At 39.3% G+C, this 18,902-nt stretch overlaps 1 protein-coding gene across 4 annotated transcripts in view; it reads right to left on the bottom strand.

The window, feature by feature from the left end:
• Ssh2 (slingshot protein phosphatase 2) overlaps positions 1-18,902 on the bottom strand; it is a 262,347-nt gene that overhangs the window by 113,481 nt on the left and 129,964 nt on the right. The gene's annotated exons all lie outside the window — the stretch shown is intronic.

The following is an 18,902-nucleotide window of genomic DNA, read 5'->3' as shown; positions in this document are numbered from 1 at the left end:
TCCCATTCTAATGGGTCAAAAACTGATTCCCTTAAAGGAAAAGTGACCCCACATTATTCACTTTGACCTTTAGACTCCTTGATTTCTGACAGTATGGACAGGCCAGCCACAGAGGTTCACTCTGATGAACAAAGGCTCACTATGTAAAAGAGATGAGCTGTGGGCAGATGGGATGGAGAAAGTGCTGAACTACTCTTTATTGTGGTGATATTTTGTTTGTGATCTAACAAATAAAGCTTGCCTGAAGATTGGAGTTCGGAGCTAGCCACACTAGTTAGCCATAGATGCCAGGTAGTGGTGGTACACATCTTTAATCCCAGCACTCTGGAGGCAGAGGCAGGTGGATCTCTGTGAGTTCAAGGCCACCCTGGGCTACACGAGATTGATTCAGTCTAAAAGAGAAACAGCTAGGTGGTGGCGGCAGCGGTGGCAGCTCACACCTTTAATCCCAGTACTTGCTAGTCATATACACTTTTAATCTGATCACTATGGAGATGGAGACAGGAATGATATTGCTGGGTGGAGAGAGGAATATAAGGTGCTCACTGCATTCAGTCTGAGGATTCCTAGAAACAGGATTGCCCTTTTTGGTTTAAGGATTCAGTAGAGGTAAGAAGTCTCTCTAGTGGCTGGCTCCTTTACTTCTCTGATCTTTCAGCATTTACCCCCAATATCTGACTCTGGGCTTTTATTATTAAGACCTATTAGAACTCATGCTACATTGTACAGCAGTGTGTAGGACTTCTGCCACTATAAAACATGAGAGATATCACCTGAAAGGACTCTTAAACACACTCCTTAGGGTGCAGGTTGATTTAAAAGGAAGACGCAAACCAACATTAATGAAGCTGGTATATAACTGTGGCTTCCCTTTTCTTTTCTGCCTTGTAACTGCCACCCCATAATCTTTCCATAGAGTGGTCCTTGGGGATATTTTGATCTACAGGTGATCTCCTACACAATACTCATATACTTTCAAAGATGGAAACTACTGGGTCAAGAATTTAAGTGACACATTCTCTAAAAAGTTGGTGACGTATTCATTGTTAATAAGGAGGGTGAGGAAATTCTAATGTCATAAGGTCATTAGCATTAAAACTAATACCTTAAAATTTAGTATAATTAGTAAGGCAGTACTATGTAGTACTGTACTTAGTAAGTAAGGGAAATCTCAGGGATACTTAACATTTCCTAAGAAGATCATCATGGGATTGAGGCTAATTTCACAGAACTTTAAGTAAGTTTGTTTGCTTGTCTTTTCATTCCAAATGTTGATACCCTTAGAATAAAATTAAAATTTGAGTTGCAAGCTTTAAACAAATTATATATATGCTCAAAATAACTTGGAATTTGTTTCATCTTAACACTGCACAATTCTTTATAAACCAAAGTGTTTTTTTTTTTAAATTAGTGCTTAAGTCTGAAAGGAGATCTTGATAGCAAAGCCAAATAAAGGGAAGTAGTTCAGATGAACTGAATCTAAAATTGGCTTTCCTTGATTTTATTTTGCTTCAGGAATAAAAATGAATTACTAGCTGGCAGGAGTAGAATGTTACAGCTGGTGAGCAAACTTATAATCCATGTCAAAAGCCTCAAAAACTCACATATCCTTTAGTTTAGAAATTAGAGAATTGAGTTCTATGACACTTCTATTAGGAATGTGTATAAAGGTTAGGAACAGGGATGTTCACGAGATGATTCTGTTTACAACTGCAGAAAAAAAAGGACACAAAATGCTCAACAATGGAGTGAATATAAAACAGTTCAATGAAAACAATCAATGAAGCCAGGAAGGGTGGCGTACACTTTACATAATAGAGAAACCCTGCTTCAGAAAAACAAAACATAATGAAGGAATGAAGGAAGGAGGGAGGGAGGGAGGGAAGGAGGGAGGGAGAGAGGGGAGGTAGGAGGGAGGGAGAGAAGGAAGGAAGGAAGGAAGGAAAGAAGGAAGGAAGGAAGGAAAACACCCAATGAAAAGGCAACAGAAGGAATGCTTTCTAAAACAATGGCAGGATCTCTAATATGCCAAATTGAAAACACACACACGCACACACACACACATACACACACACCTAAAATTACAATACATTATGAAGATGTAGGACAACTGCCACTTGTTTCTCTTTTTCCCAAGTGTAAAGAACTGACATTTTGTTATTGTTTGGTTTTGGTTTTTTAAGACAGGGTTTCACTGTGTAGTCCTGGCTATCCAGGAACTCACTCTGTAGACCAGGAACTTGGAGATCTGTCTGCTTCTGCCTCCTGAGTGCTGTGATAAAAGGTGTGTACCACCACTACCTGGCTTGACTTTTTATATATTTTTATTGGCTCTGAGAATTTCATACATATATAAAACTGTGTTCACCCTTCAATCCTTCCTTCAAGTCCTCCCAGATCCAATTCCTACTCCAACTTTGTGTCTTCTTGTTTTCTTTAATAACTCACCAAGTCTAATTACAAGGGATGTGGGGGCAATTCACTAGAATACGATTGACCTACCAGGGGCCACACCTTTAAAGAAAGCTGACTCTCTCTCTCAAAAGCCATCAAGTGTCAACAGCTTCTTCTCAGCTAGGGGTAGGGTTCGTGAGCATGTTCCCTTCCATGGTGGAAACAGTGCTTCCACCCTGTGCAGGCTTATGTAGGCAGACACAGCAGCTGACCTCGTAAGGACAGGGACACTGTTTTGATATGGTTCTTCCCAAACTATGGCTCTTACAATCTTTCTGCCCATGCCTTTGGCCCTTCTGCAATGGTCCCTGAAAACAACTACATTAAAAAAATTGTTACTGCTGTTGTTTTGAGACAGAGTCTTCCTGTGTAACTGTCTTAGAGTTTCTATTGCTGTGATAAAACAGCATAGCCAAAAAGCAAGTTGGGGAGGAAAGGATTTTTCTGCTTATATTTCTATATTGCTGTTCATCATCCAAGAGAAATCAGGACAAATCTCAAATAGGGCCAGCACCTGGAGGCAGGAGCTGATGCAGAGGCCATGGAGGGGTGCTGCTTACTGGCTTGGTCCCCATAACCTGCTCAGCCTGTTCTCTTATAGAACCCAGAACCACCAGGCCAGGACAGGACCAACCACAATGGGTTGTGCCCTCTCCCACTGATCACTAATTAAGAAAATGCTTTATAGCCAGATCTTATGGCAGCATTTTTCCCAATTGAGGTTGCCTTCTTTTAGATAACTCTAGCTTGTGTCAAGTTGCCATAAACCTAGTCAGCATTAAAGGTGTGGGACACCATACCTGGCAGGAGTAATACTTTTTGAAGGGATAAGAATTTAAAAAATTATCCAGGCAAATTGATTTTTGAGCCATGTTGATGACAGAGATTGAAAGCAATATAAACTTTTATGTATATAAAGCATTTTTGTCTTTAGATGTGGTATATGAATACACACATAGGTGAACACTCCTGTGGGGGCCAGAAGCCCTGCTCCGTCACTTCTTATCTTAACTCCCTTGAGACAGGATTTCACTGTACCTGGAGGACAAATGCTTGTAATCTTTAAATTAAAGCTAAAACAACTAGCAAATTTAAATCTTCCAATTTTCTCAAGTCGGAAAAAACTGCACTGTTTAAAATCATTTGGTCAGAACCCACTACATTAGAATAAAATAAGTATGTATTTTCTCCCACATAGTATCAGTTTGCCATTTTTCTTGGTGTTAATAAGGCATAATCACTAACTTTTGAGTACTTAAGAGTTGATTTTTTTTTCTGACAAAGGGGTAACATGGCATTTATGCAGTACTTAAACCTAAGTAATTGACACAAAAAGGATTACTATTTGGCACACATGCACCTGTATTCTCAGAACTTAGGAAGTGGAGGATGGGAGATCAGGGGTTTATGGAGATTGTTGGCCAAATACTGAGTTTGAAGCCAGCCTGGGCTACATAAGAACAAGTCTACAAACCAAAAGAGTGACAGGTAAGAATTAAGCTTGAGATTTTACTGAAGTTGAACTGATAGAATGATATACATCTTAACATGATCAAAGGGATTTCAAAGTGGCTCACATTCACTCATTGTTTCAATCAATTTCCTCCATCTCTTAGAAAATTTGGAGCTAGAGAGATGGTTGAGTGTTTAAGAGGACTTATTGCTCTTTCAAAGACATGAGTTCGGTTCCCAATTCCCCACTGGGAGTTACAACTGGAGTAACTCCAGCTTCCTGAGGATCCAAATATTTCTTCCAGCCTCCTCAGCAACTGTATTCACATGTACATATACACACACAGACACATGTATATATATATATATATATATATATATATATTTTTAAAAAAATTACATCTTTTTTAAAGGGGCTGGAGAAATGGCTCAGTAGTTAAAAGTACTTACTGCTTTTGCTGGGGACTCAGCACCCACATGATGGCTCATATCTACCTCTAACTCCAGTTCCTGAGGATTCAATACCCTCTGGCTTCCTAAGGCATTTGTACACAAGTGGTACATATAAACTCATACAGGTACATATAAATAAAAAACTTTAAGAGAAATTTATGCTGGGCATGGTGACACATACCTCTAATTACAACACTTGAGAGGCAGCTCTTTTTGATTTTGAGGCCAGCCAGTACCACTTGATGAGAACCTATCTAAACATAGGGGCAAGGGGGATAAAGAGATTGTTCCGTGGTTAGCAATGCTCTTTCAGAGGACCTGAATACAATTTCTAGACCCCACATGATGGTTTACAATCTTCTCTAACTTCAGTTCAGGGGAATCTAATATCTTCTTCTGCCTTCCATTGGCACCAGACACGCACAAAGTGCACAGACATACATGCAGGTAAAATACTCATATTCATAGCCATAAAATTAAAAAAATTTTCAGGACAGGGTGTCTCTGTGTAGCCCAGGCTGTCCTGGAACTGGCTCTGTAAACCAGGCTGGTCTCACAGAGATCCACCTGCCTCTGCCTCCTGAGTGTTGGGATTAAAGGTGTGTGCCACCTGGCTAATACAAAATATTTTTAAAAAGAAGATTATATTGAGAATTCATATCACCCCCGTGTTAGTAAGTATTCTTTTGCTGTGAGAGACACTATGACCATGGCAACTCATTTAAAAGAAAACATTTAATTGGGGCTAGCTTACAGTTTCAGAGAGTAGTTTATTATTATCATGGTGCCAAGCATGCTGACAAGTATAGCAGACTTGGTGCTGGAGAAGTAGCTGAGAGCTACATCCTGATTCATAGGCAGGCAGGGAGAGAAATTGGGCCTGATGTGGGCTTTGGAAACCTCAAAGCCCCCCACCCCCACACACAAACACTTCCTCCAACAAGTGCACATTTCCTAATCCTTCTAATCCTTCTAATCCTTTCAAACACCTCCACTCCTTGGTGAATGAACATTCAAGTCTGTGGGACCATGCTCGTTCAAACTACCACAACTCCATTGACAAGTTCACAGACTGATGGTCTTTAAAAAAGTAGATGATAAAATAACAAGATTTTTTTAATGTTCATGAAAACTAGGAATATTAATACTCAGATAAATTGTAATTAAAGAGGCCTGAATGGAAGAGGGTGTTGAAGAAGTCTCACTGTAATACTTCAAATCAGTAAAGTCAGAAAGTCTCATTCACTAGGCCTTCATGGATATTAACTATTATTACATAAAATACAAAATGGAACAGAAATAAGATGCATGAGAAGATGGTGAGCTCATAAGCTCCCACAGCCCTTTCTTGGGGGACAAAGGATGCTTAAAGATGAAGAAAAGATAAATGTTTCTTTACATAGTCACTACAAAAGACAGTCAATATAATTATAGTCCAAAATTAAAACATTCAGGAATGAAATACTCTCTTATGGATTGTGGGTATACATGTGAACCCTGGATAAACAGAAAGCACAGTGAGTAAAAGTAGCATTCACATCTGAAAAGGTTTAACCTTTCTTGCGAATCATTTTAATTGAGCTGTGTAGTCTTTTAAAACAAAGCAGTTAGTAAGCATAAAATATGCAAAAATTTGGACCATTTAGCTTATTATAAAAACCACTCTACTTCTTTTTTTTCTTTTTTTAAATTTAAATTGGAAACAATCTTATTTTATCTGTCAATCCCAGTTCCCTCTCCCTACCATCCTCCCATTCCCCCCACCAAACCCCATCCCATCCCTCTTCTGCTCCATAGAAAGGGTGAGGCCTTCCATGGGGGATCTTCAAAGTTTGTCACATTATTTGGAGCAGAGCCTAGGCCCTCCCTGTGTGTCTAGGCTGAGAGAGTATCCCTCTATGGGAAATGGGCTCCCAATGTCCATTCGTACACTAGGGATAAATACTGTTCCACTACCAGAGGCCCCATAGACTGCACAGGTCTCCTAACTGACACCCACATTCATGGGACATGGTTCTGTCCTATGCTGGTTTCCAAGCTGTCAGTCTGGGGTCCATGAGCTCCCCCTTGTTCAGGTCAGCTGTTTCTGTGGGTTTCCCAGCCTGGTCTTGACCCCTTTGTTCATCACTCTTCCCTCTCTACAACTGGATTCCAGAAATTCGGCTCAGTGCTTAGCTGTGTGTCTCTGCTTCTGCTTCCATCACCTCCTGGATGAAGGCTCTAGGATAGCATATAGGGTAGTCATCAATCTCATTACAGGGGAAGGGCATTTAGGATAGCCCTCTTCACTATTGCTTAGAATCTTGGTTGTCGTCAACCCTGTATGTCTCTGGACATTTTCCTAGTTCCATATTTCTCTTTAAACCTATAATCACACCCTCTATTAAGGTAGCTCTTTTCTTGCTCTCCTCTATTCTTCCCCCAATTCATTCTTCCTGATCCCTCATGTCTTCCTCCCCCCTCCTCTTTTCCCCTAACTCCTCCTCCCTTCCCCCCGTGCTCCCAATTAGCTCAGGACATCTTGTCCCTTTCCCCTTCTCCAGGGGACCATGTATGTCTCTCTTAGGGTCCTCCTTGTTTCCTAGCTTTTTTGGAGGTATGTGTTGTAGGCTGGAAATCCTTTGCTGTATGTCTAATATCCACATATGAGTGAGCACATACCATGGTTGTCTTTTTGTGACTGGGTTACATTACTCAGGATGGTTTCTTCTAGTTCCATCCATTTGCCTTCGAATTTCAAGATTCCATTGTTTTTTTTTCCCCCAGAGTAATACTCCATTGTGTAAATGTACCACATTTTCTTTATCCATTCTTCTGCTATGAACATAGTGGACCAGATGTCCTTCTTGTATGAATGTACATCTTTTGGGTATATGCCTAAGAGTGGAATTGCTGGATTTTGTGGTAGACTGATTCTCATTTTCCTGAGGAACTGCCATATTGATCTCCAAAGTGGTTGTAGAAGTTTGTACTACCACCAGCAGTAGAGGAGTGTTCCCCTTTCTCCACATCCTCTCCAGCATAAACTCTCCTTGGTGGTTTTGATTTTAGCCATTCTCATAGGTGCAAAATGGTATCTCAGAGTTGAAAAAAAATAACTCTACTTCTATGCACTGAGACATAAACTTTTAGAACTGGTGAACACTGAGGTTTCTCTTTACTGGAGAATGATTCAGGTCTTTAGATTTTGTGGCTTTATCAGTTGTAACTAATGTAAAATCCCTTTGGTTACTGAAAGATGGGTCACATCCCTCTAGAAACAGATTAACATAGAAAACCAACTTGCTAAATTCATACAACAATTGAAAAGGGGTGGGCCCAGATTTGATCTCTGGTATGAAACATTAACAGTTTATTTATAAATCATTAGTTATATTTATTCAAAATCACAGGAAAGTCTAAAATGTCCTTAATGTTTTTAGCAAATGTCTTCAAGTTAAACATAGCTGAGTGACGGGTGGCAACATCCTGCTTCATTCAACAACAACAACAAGCTAACTAATTCTATCTGTACACAGTTAGAAACCTGGAACTACATGATGAATTACAAACTGTATGATAGAACCTGAATCACTTTCCTTCAGTCCCAAAGCAACTTAATATATAGTAAATGTGTGTGTGTGTGTGTGTTTATTCACATTGATTGGACAGACCCAAGAGAAGTGTACAAGATGATATGTGAAAGTGAGAGCATCTTCATTATTCCCAAAGTCCAACAGCTCTTGGACACAGAGGATGATATCTTTAATCATTTTGGCTTTGGGGAATAGTTCCACAGAGTAGGTCTAGAAAAAACTGCCCCATTTCAGGAGTAAGAACAGATGTTAAACAGCAGTAATTCAGAAATACCTACTCTTTATCATACAGAAACCTGGAGTACAGCAATCTCCCATTCCAGCTCATCTTCATTGTACAGATTTACAGTTCAGTTAACTTACTTAAACATAATTCCAAGGCCAAAGTTCAGAGCTCATGTCTGCCCAAACCTACATTCTAGACTAATTATTGCTCCATAGACTGCAAACAAAACCAAGTGTAGATAATGTCACACAAAGTTACTATCAATAATGAAAACAGAAATGTATCTTTGTATGTAAACTCCCAATAGCTCTCTGGTAACATGTCTTTCATATCTATAGGCCATAACACTTAAAAGACAATGAATGTAAACTAATTTGATAAACTTTAAAAAATGGTAGTCTGAATGTAATTGGCCCCCATAAATTCATTGGGAGTGGCACTATTAGTGTGACTTTGTTAGAGTAGGTGTGGCCTTATTGGGAAGTGTGTCACTGTGGGGATAAGCGTTGAGGTCTCCTATGCTCAAGATATGACCACTGTCTCAGTCCACTTCGTGTTGCCTGCAGGTCAAGATGTAGAATTCTAAGCTCTTCTCCAGCACCATGTATGTTTGCATGCTACCATGTCCTACCATGAAGATAATGGACTAAACTTCTGAACTGTAAGCCACCCAATTAAATGTTTTCTTTTGTAAAAGAGTTGCCATGGTCATGGTGTCTTTTCACAAGAATAGAATCCCTAAGACACTATTCAAAGATCAGAAATAACTATAAAAACAGTATTAATTTAAAACTAAGAAGACATCTTATGCTTCATTATCTTCTTGAATTTTTAGTCCAAGGTCTTGAACATGAGTTTCTACTATTGAGCTAGCCCACTAGTCCATCATACATCTCTTAAAAACTTATAATAGTTTCTTTCCTATGAAGGAGAAAAAATATTTTAAACAATGAATGAATTTCTAACACTGTATTATTTCATCAGAAAATAAGCTCTAGAGTTAAAAACTACCATAGTTATGTTTAATCAATGAAAACAAAGACAGCACTAAATACTTGAGTTGAAAAAAATTGAGTATTTTAAACCTTATTGCTGTTTGTAGTGCTAGGCATAGAACACAAGGTTCTTACATGCTAGGAAAGCACTTGAACTGAGCAACATACTAGCTTTATTTTATAAGATTGTAACACCTGGAGACACAGTAAAAACAAAAGGTTACCTAAATCATTCTATAGATCAGTCTTAAATTGGACAATGACAACACCAAAGATTCAATACATAACTGAATTTATAAATGCAAAATCTTAAATATTAGTAAGCCAAATCCAATATGGTAAATGAATAATACAACCAGGGTGTAGCTCAGTAAAGTAAGGGTAAGCTTTAGCCAGTCAATGCTATTTCCATTACTAACAAAGGAGGCACATATCTTATTTAAGTAAATGTCAAAAGTATTCCACAAAATTAACCTAACTCATAAAAATCTTTGCAAAATAGTTGCAATACAATTCAATACTCTAAATGTGTTAAGTGGTATATGTTAGAACCTGTAGCATAAAGTATAGAGCATACTTATTTACAAAAAGTAAGAAGTATTCCATTTACAAGAGAAAACAAAACAAGCATTTCGATATTTAACTAGAGGCTCCAGTCAAAACAATTTAAGAGTTATTCTCAAAAAGACAGAACTCACTTATAGATAATAGAATCATTAGCCCATAGAATTTCAGAAAAATCAAACTAAAACACATAATCTATATTAGAAACAAAGAACCACATATAAAAAAGTATACATGGGTCCTGTCACACAGCTCAGCAGGCTAAGGTACCTGTCACCAAATCTGATGACCTGACTCAATGCCCAGGACCCACATTGTAGAAACACCTCCATGATATGGTTCACATATACATCATATACATATAAATAAATCAATGTAATTAAAATAAATAAAAGAATATATAAAAAGCAACATAGTCACATGTTTTGACTAGTTAAAGGTATTGACAGCCAGGTGTGGCACACACTTTTAATCACTTGGGAGGCAGAGTCAGGTGGATCTCGTAAGTTCAAGGCCAGCCTGGTCTATGTAGTGAGCCCCAGGACAGCCAAAGCTACATAGTGAGACCCTGTTTCAAGAAGACAAAAAACCAAAACCAAACAAACAAAAAAGACATGCAAAATTAAATAATAAAAAACAGTGAGGTAGCCGGGCATTGGTGGCGCACGCCTTTAATCCCAGCACTCGGGAGGCAGAGGCAGGCGGATCTCTGTGAGTTCGAGACCAGCCTGGACTACCAAGCGAGTTCCAGGACAGCCTCCAAAGCTACAGAGAAACCCTGTCTCGAAAAACCAAAACCAAACCAAAACAAAACAACAACAAAAAAACAAAGACAACAACAACAAAAAAAACAGTGAGGTAGGTCCTGCCAAAGCAGATATCAAAACATCAACTAAAACTTTGAGAACATGTTGTGATATTAAGTTTGATTACACAGACACCTCTAACTCCAACTTGAGGAGGATCTGATACTTCTGGCATCTGAGGGCAATTATGTGCACATGCCCATGCATACGCACACACATAATTAAAAACAAAGCTTAAAAAAGTAGACCTCAAGTATCTGTAAATATAATATGGTTTAAATCCATATAGAATGGATCATGGCACTGGGAAAGTATTGGTTTGGTAGTAGACTACTTGACAGACATGTAAATTTTGGGATTTGATCCTTAGCAAAGCATTAATACGTCAGGAGTAAAATTTTTAAGGAGAATGAGACAATATACATAGCACTCAAAACTGTATCACCAGGGTAAGAATGCAGCAAAAAAGAAAGAAAAATAATCTGCTACTTAATGTTACTATTAATATAATATTAATGATATAATACTAATGTAATAACATTGAGTAGGTTGGGGACTGTTGAGATGTTTCTGTGGATGTTTCAGCTTGTACACTGCTGTACAAGCCTGACAACTTGAGTTCAATCTTTGGAATCCATGTAGAAAAGACAGATGTAGTGGCACACATCTGTAATTCCAGCACTCACTAAAGCAAGAAGGGAGACAAGAGAATTCCCTGGAAGTTCAAAGGCCAGCCAGCCAGCCTGGAGTATGTAGCAAGATAGAGTCAGACCCTGTCTTAACAAGATGGAATATGAGAACAAACTCTCAAAACTTACTATCTGTGGCACATATGCGTACACACACACACACACACATACATCAAAACTTTTGGGCACATGTAGCTTCATAAGAGCTTGAATCAGAGATAGGAAATGCCATTCTAGGTTTCCACTCTACCAGAAACAAACTATGTATTTTTGTCCAAATTACTTCACCATTTTTTTCTAATTACTTGGTACATAAAGTAATTGATTTATGACTTTCTCAATCTGTCTCTAAAAAAATACAAAGTAATGGCTTTCAAAGTGTGGTTCATACACTAATATCATGAACATCATTTGGGAACTTGTTAGAAGTGCAAACTGTCTAGCCTACAGGTTCAGAAACCAGCAATTTGTGTTTTCAAAAGCCCTCAAGATGTTTACGATGCAAACTTAAGTCCGGAAAAGAACATACAAAATCAACTGGACAACCAAAAAGAGGAATTGAAAAATTAAAACAAAACAAAAAAACCAAACACCACCAAACGACAAGAGACTGAGGCAGTAGGATCATGAGTTCCAGCCAGCTTGAACTATACAGCAAAGCCCTGTCTCAAAACCCCAAACAAAACTGAAAACAGCACCTCCCTGCCCCCCAAAACAAAAAAACCAGATTCCTACCTTTCAAGGTCATAAAAGGGTATATATTGAATAATTTTGATATGCTTCTCTATTGTTGAGCTTGAACTTTTAGAAAGAACTATTGTAAAGTCGGGAAAGCAAATCAACACACCCAACCAAGTAAATAAACACACATATTTTAGTTCAAGGATAAAAAACTCAAGGAAACCTCATTAGCAAATTGAGCTACGTCTTAAATACCTAAGACCCCAGAATTTTGAGGTTTTCATTATGGTTCCATTTTTAAAAGTAGCCTTGGGCTGCAGAGATGGCTCAGTGGTTAAGAGTACTTACAGCTCCTGCAGAGGACCAGAGTTCAGTTCCTAGTACCCCTATTAGTAGCTGTCAGACACATGTAATTCCAGCTTCATGGGATCCAACACCCTTTCTGACTTCTGAAGACACCTACATGCATGTGTATAAACACACATACATAGACACACACACACACATACACACACACTAAGTCTTAAAAAAAAAAGGCCAGGCATGGTGGTGCACACCTTTAATCCCAGCACTCATTTGGCAGAGGCGGATGGGTCTTTGGGCATCCAAGCATCTGAAGACACACAGTAAGTTCCAGGGTACCCAGGGCTACATAGAAAGACCCTGCCTCAAAATAAAACAAATCAAACAAAAATAGACTTCCATATTTTTCAAAAGTTCAAATGTTTGTTTTATTAAAAAGCATATGTTGGCTTTTACAGGGGACAGAAATTTTCACAATTATTTTGGTAAGATTTAAGATTTTATTTATGTGTATATAAGAGATCATGGAGACTAGAAGAGGGTATCAGATCCCCTAGCTGGAGTTACAGGTGGCTGTGAGCTGCCTGTCATGGGTGCTGGGAACTAAATTCAGGTTTCTGAAAGAGCAGAAAATGTTCTTAACTACTCAGCCCAAGACTCTTAAAAAATGTGTGTGTGTGTGTATACATACATACATATATATATACATATATATATATGTATATATACATACATGCAGAGGCCAGAGGACAACAATAGGTGCCATTTTCAGGGATGCCATCCATTACTTTTGAGACTGTTTGTCTCTCACTGAGCTGGGTGACCTGAGTGCCAGGGATCCCACCATCCCTACTTTCTAACTCTGGAATTAGAAGTGCACACTGCCAGGCCTGGCATTTTTATGTGAATTTTGAGGATTCAACTCAGGTACACATGTTTGCAAAGCAAACACTTTACTTGACTGGGTTAATTCCTCAACCCTATCCCACAACTCTTTAAGTATGATAAGATGATTTTTTTCTGGGTTGCTCATATTTCCCTCCACCCAGCAGAATTAACATTTATGATAATAATAAACTTTAATCTCTCTGAAGCTGGAGAGGTAGAATCTTATGAGCCCAGGCTGGCTTGTAACTCACTATGTAATGGAGGATGACCTCAAACTCCTGATCTTCCTGTCCCTACTTCCTAAGTGTTAAGGGAGCAGATATGTACCACCACACCAAGCTGAACTTGATTACTTAACATTTGTCACTGATAGGTCAAAAATAACATATATGGTGAGTTTTATGCAGTAGCAAGTGGAGACTTTAATGCAACAATAATAGAATAACTAGTAAAATTGATATACAAACTATTGTCTGTATAGTTCATCTACATATATATCAATTGAAAATCAAAGAGTATACTAAATCATTGAAACAGGTGTCCAAAGGCCACATTGTAAAGACCATAAATTTTCTCTGATAGGAAGCCTTTATAATATCTAACTGTGGCCTATTTAATCTTGGACTCAAGTCTCATAAGATTTGTTACCTGGTTTCTAAATACACAGCAATCTGAGCCAGTAAATGAGAAAGGGAAAAATTCTCTAAAGAGCAAATCCTATTCTGACAACTACTTGGAAAAGTGTTCACCGAATAATTTCCTTCAAACTTAAATTATGTTTGTATCAGTCTTCATTTGGGAGTCTTAAATCTGAACCACTCACTTCCACCCCTATGCGAGGCAGGGGTCTCACTGCATTGCTCAAGCTGTCCTTGAATTCAAAATTCCCCTGCCTCAACCTCCAGATTAGTTAGGATCTACAGGCACAGTTACTACCCTGGGCTCCTAGTTCTAAATCTGAACCTTTTAGTTATTTTGGTTAGTCTTTACTATTTAATATCTGCTACTGCATGGGATGCTCCTATCAGTTAAGGCGTACATTATCAGATGTTGTGGGAATGATCTTTTTATACACTGTGAAGATGTGTCACTCAGATTGGTTTAATGGCCAATAGCTAGAAAGAATTTTCAGGGCAGAGAGGACACTGGGAAGAAGGGCATAGATGCTGAGAGTCAAGAGCTGGGAAGTTCACAGATGAAGTAAACAAGTCTCAGGGCAGCACATAGATGAATAGAAAAGCGTTAATTTTGCGTTTTAAGAGCTGGCTGGAGACAAGGCTAAGCTATCCGCCAAGCTTTCATAGATAATAAGTCTCTGTGTGGTTATTTGGGAACTGGCTGGCAGAACAGAAAAGTCAGCCTACAGTCAGATTTTAGAAATGACACTTTCTGAACTCAGAGAGATCTGCCTGTCTCTGTCTCCTGAGTGCTGGGATTAAAGGCATGCCCCACCTGTAGGTCAGCCTGGTCTACTCAGCGAGTTCCAGGACAGGCTCCAAAGCTACAGAGAAACTCAGTCCTGAAAAGCTGAAAAGAAAGAAAGAAATAATACTTCCCTTTAGAAAAGATTAGCACTGTTCTACTAAGGCCACAGACTGAGAATCTGATTTCACAATCTATGTTTATCTAGTACATGTTTTCATACTTCATTTCAGGGAGTTCATTAATTTTCTGAAGTCAAGGCACAGACCTTCAGTTGACCATAGTCTCCAGAATGAGAATGTTTGCATTAAGTAGCAACAATATATATATATATATATATACATATACATATATATATTAAGATCATGGGTAATTTTTTAATGATAATGAGCCATGCAGCATTATAAATGTTTAATAAACATATCCAAAGCAATGTTCGTTAAGTGTAGTTTAGAAGTCAACACCACAACAAGCTTCTTTTAAGATTAAAGTGAACTGCATATGATGTAACTCAGTGGCAGAGTGATTACCTAGCATGTCTGAGGTTTTATATTTAACCTCCAGCATTTCAAGGAAGAGTCAGAGAGACCAGAGATGAGGGACATGCGGAAAGGGGGAAGACCGTAAAAATTAGGGCCAGTCATGGTGACATACGCCTTCAATCCCAGCACTTGGAAGGCAGAGGTAGGCAGATCTCTGTGCGTTAGAAGCCAGCCTGGTCTACAAAGCGAGTTGCAGGACAGGCAAAGTTCCAGGACAGGCAGGATTGTTACACAGAGAAACCGTATCTTGAACCCCCCCCCCCGCCAAAAAAAAAAAAAAAAACAACAAAAAACCCAAAACAAAAAAAGAACAAAAAACAAGACAACAAAACCCAAACAAACAAACAAACAAACAAAAAACCCCCAAAACCATCCCCCAAAAAAGAAAACTTACAATTGCTTGATGTGGATTTTTAGGATTTTTGTCACTATTATGGCCTTGAGCTTCACTATAAACAGTGTCCCATCACTATAAACAGAACAAATTAGTTCACAAGACTCCAATGATGACTAAATGAGATAACCCATTAAACTCTTAGCACAGTGACAAGCGGTCCACAAATGCCAGCTATTAGCTATTATTCAAGTCACTTAATTCATTTTTGTTGTAGGGATTTACAGTTTTGCAAGTGTTAGCTAAATATGATTTCTTCTAATCCCACCACGGAGGAACCCTTGTATTGTATTCCCACTTTACAGTGGGAGAAAATAAGTCAAATGATTTACCTAAGGACATTAATTAGTAGGAAAAGGTATCTGGACCTTTGATCACACTAGAAGTATAGTTTAAGAATACTCCTCTCTCAAGTTTAGAAACTTTGCTTTTACATTCTGGTGCTGGGACCATAAAAATAGAATCACACAGTGTCTGTCCCTTTGTGACTGGCATATTTCATTTAGCACAATGTCTTCAAAGTTCATCATGTTCTAGCACATGTCAAAAAAGTCAATATTTTTAAAGATTTATTTTTATTATTGTAAGTTACTGTCTCTGTATGGTATATGCAGGTGCTAGATGCCTTGGATCTCCTGGAGCTGGAGTTACAGGTGGTTGTGAGCTAGAGTGTGGGGAACTTGTCTTCCCCCAAAGCAGTAGTTACTGTCAACTGCTGAACTCCAACTCCAGGATTTCTTCTTTTAAAAAGGGAACTAACACTGCAAATATGTATACAGATAATTTGGTTCATTCATTTACTATCCATAGATTGATCATACACTGCCTATTTTCCTTCTTATGTACTGATAACACTATTTATTTGAGTTTGGTTATTAAATTTCAGATTATTCACTCCTTTCTTCCACTTTCACTCCATTCCCTCTTACTTTTTAAAATGAAAATACAAGGAAGGTAGTTTAGTGTGCAGACTTTAGTGTAAACGATGATAAAGTAATCCCCCCCTTTGCTGTTTTCCTCAGGAGCTCCACCGTGAATCAACATAAAGGAAAAGGGTGATCACATCAGTTTAATTCAATTGGGAGGATAGGAAATTTATCAATAGTTAAAATAGTAAACTAGGTATGAATGTTTTTACAAATCACTGTGTTTTTAATAAGGGATAATGAAAAGATTTTTGCTGAACATTAAACGGAGTTTGGGGGGGCACAGTAGTAACCCTGTTTTGGGGCTGGCTTAGGGAAATCTCAGCAGGTATTAAGACAATTAGAAGTAGCTCAAACACAGTAAAACGACTACTATCTTAAGTAACTTTAAACCTCTCCATGGGTTTAAAGATGAAGTTTTAATTGGTGATGTTCCTCTACTTTCAACTTTGAAACTGTGAGGTGAGATTAACCACAAGTTCCAGCACACAGTTCTCACAAACAGGCAAACCACAACGGAAAGGAGTAACAACCTGACTTCAAAAACAATGACAATTTAAAGAATTGCACGTGAATCCTTCACTTCTTCAGTGATTCAAAGAGTACAGGAAGGCTTGTGTTGTGAGTATATACTAGTCAGAGGCCATAAAAGAAAACTACTGAAATCTGGTTTTCTGAAATTTCCAGACTACAACAGGGTTGACTTTCTTTGTGTGAACCATAATAGACACTTACAGTTATATACAAACTTAAGACCCACCACCACAAGAAGTTGGGTTGCCAGCAGGATCCGCAGAACCCCTGTGTTTCTAGCAGCTATTCTGATTCTACCAACCACTCTCCCCAGATTCTTGTGTGCTACAAAGCTCGGCTGTCACTCGGTCACCACAGACATCCAGGAGGCCAGTCCACTTTTAGACTCCCTCAACGTTCGCCCGACGTTCCTCCAAAAGATTCATCTGCCCACCAGGCTCTGGGACACTCATTGCCTCCACGAATTGCTCGACACCTTCACCCCACCGACCAACCCAGATGCGCCGAGACCTCGCAGCAAAGCACGCTGCACTTTCACCCTCGCTCACTAGTTTGCGCCCCAGTATGTTGGGAAAAGCCGCTTGGAAAAAGCAAACTTCTGAGCATTTGCAGAGGCAGACTCACAGCTGGTTGATGGCGTTCTGTGAGATGACCGCATTGGCAGAGAAGTAGGGGATCATGTCGGGGCCACCGAGGCTGCAGGTGCTGGCAGGGGGCGCCTTCCTTTTCACTGGCCAAAGTACTCAGGGTCATGGAGCCTTTTCACGAAGCATAGCTCCACATCCTGGACCCGCGTTGGAATAACCCGGGCCAGAGACGCTGGTTCCTGACGGCTGAGCTGGGTCTACCGGGGAGCTCCCAGGCAGCCGCTGATGCCTCGGGGCTCCGCTGTGGTGTCTGGGCTGACGGGCGCCACAAGCTGCCCTCCCCCACCCGCGTCCGGGGCGGGGCGCCCGGGAGGGGCGGTCTAGAGCGTCCGGAGGGTGGGCCCCGCCGACGCCCCGCCCCGGAGCTCCGGGCGCCCACGCGGATCCTGCAGCACGTCCGGGCCTGCTGGGTAAGGGTCTGTGGGAAATCCAGCCAGTTTGAGGGATTGCAGTTCACAGAGAGAATGTCTTTACTCGGAATGATCAACTGAAAAGTACCAGCTCTATGCATTGTTGCTTCTTAACCAGCTGTACGCACTATACTTCAAACAAACCAAGTTTATGAATGATCTTCATAATTTTTAAAGGTATTATACGCCTAAATTAAATATTTAATAATGGTTTCCTTTGGTCCTCAAGGTGGAACTCAAGAGATTATGGTGTGTGAGAGAGCTACCTTTACATTGTGGGCAAAATCTGCTAACCCTTGTAAATAAATACATAGAGGGTTCACAGACTTAGTTGTACGTACAATTTGTGAAGATTAAAATATCCCAGTGTCTAACCTACACCAGTTATACTGTCTTTGGAGCAAGATCTAGATGTCGGAAGATCTCCTGTTTCCATCTATGGCTTTTCCCACCAAAGGGCATTCTCTGAAGCCTACAAGGTTTCAGCCATTCCCATGCTCCTTCCATAGGCTATGTAGTGTTTTTCACTTGACTAGGAACTAGCTCTGTATAAGGTACCTCTTTCTGTTTCAGGTAGTGGTTTACAGAAGGGGCCAGCACACACAAGCACTCTGAAAGCTCCCCATCCTCTCACTCTTCCAGTCTTAAACCAGAGCAAATATTTTAGGAATCACTATTTTTTTAGCATTTCTGAATAACATATATACATATATGTATTAATAGTGCTGCCACAAGAATCCAAGAGCCAGAAATTAATAAACTTTAAAAACAATTTAACCAATCAATTAGAAAAGACTAGTCACTTTCAATGTATTAGGATCAAGAAAAACAACAAATCTTTGTTTTATATGGAAGTACAGGGATACTTAACAATTTTCAATATGCTAACAATGAAATAATCCAAACATAAAATTCTGTGCCTAAACCAGGATTACTTTTTT

The sequence above is a fragment of the Mesocricetus auratus genome, unplaced genomic scaffold (genome assembly GCF_017639785.1).
Source record: "Mesocricetus auratus isolate SY011 unplaced genomic scaffold, BCM_Maur_2.0 Super-Scaffold_100007, whole genome shotgun sequence".
NCBI lineage: Eukaryota > Metazoa > Chordata > Mammalia > Rodentia > Cricetidae > Mesocricetus > Mesocricetus auratus.
Note: the sequence above shows the minus strand (reverse complement) of the source record. Positions and strands in the feature narration are given on the sequence as shown.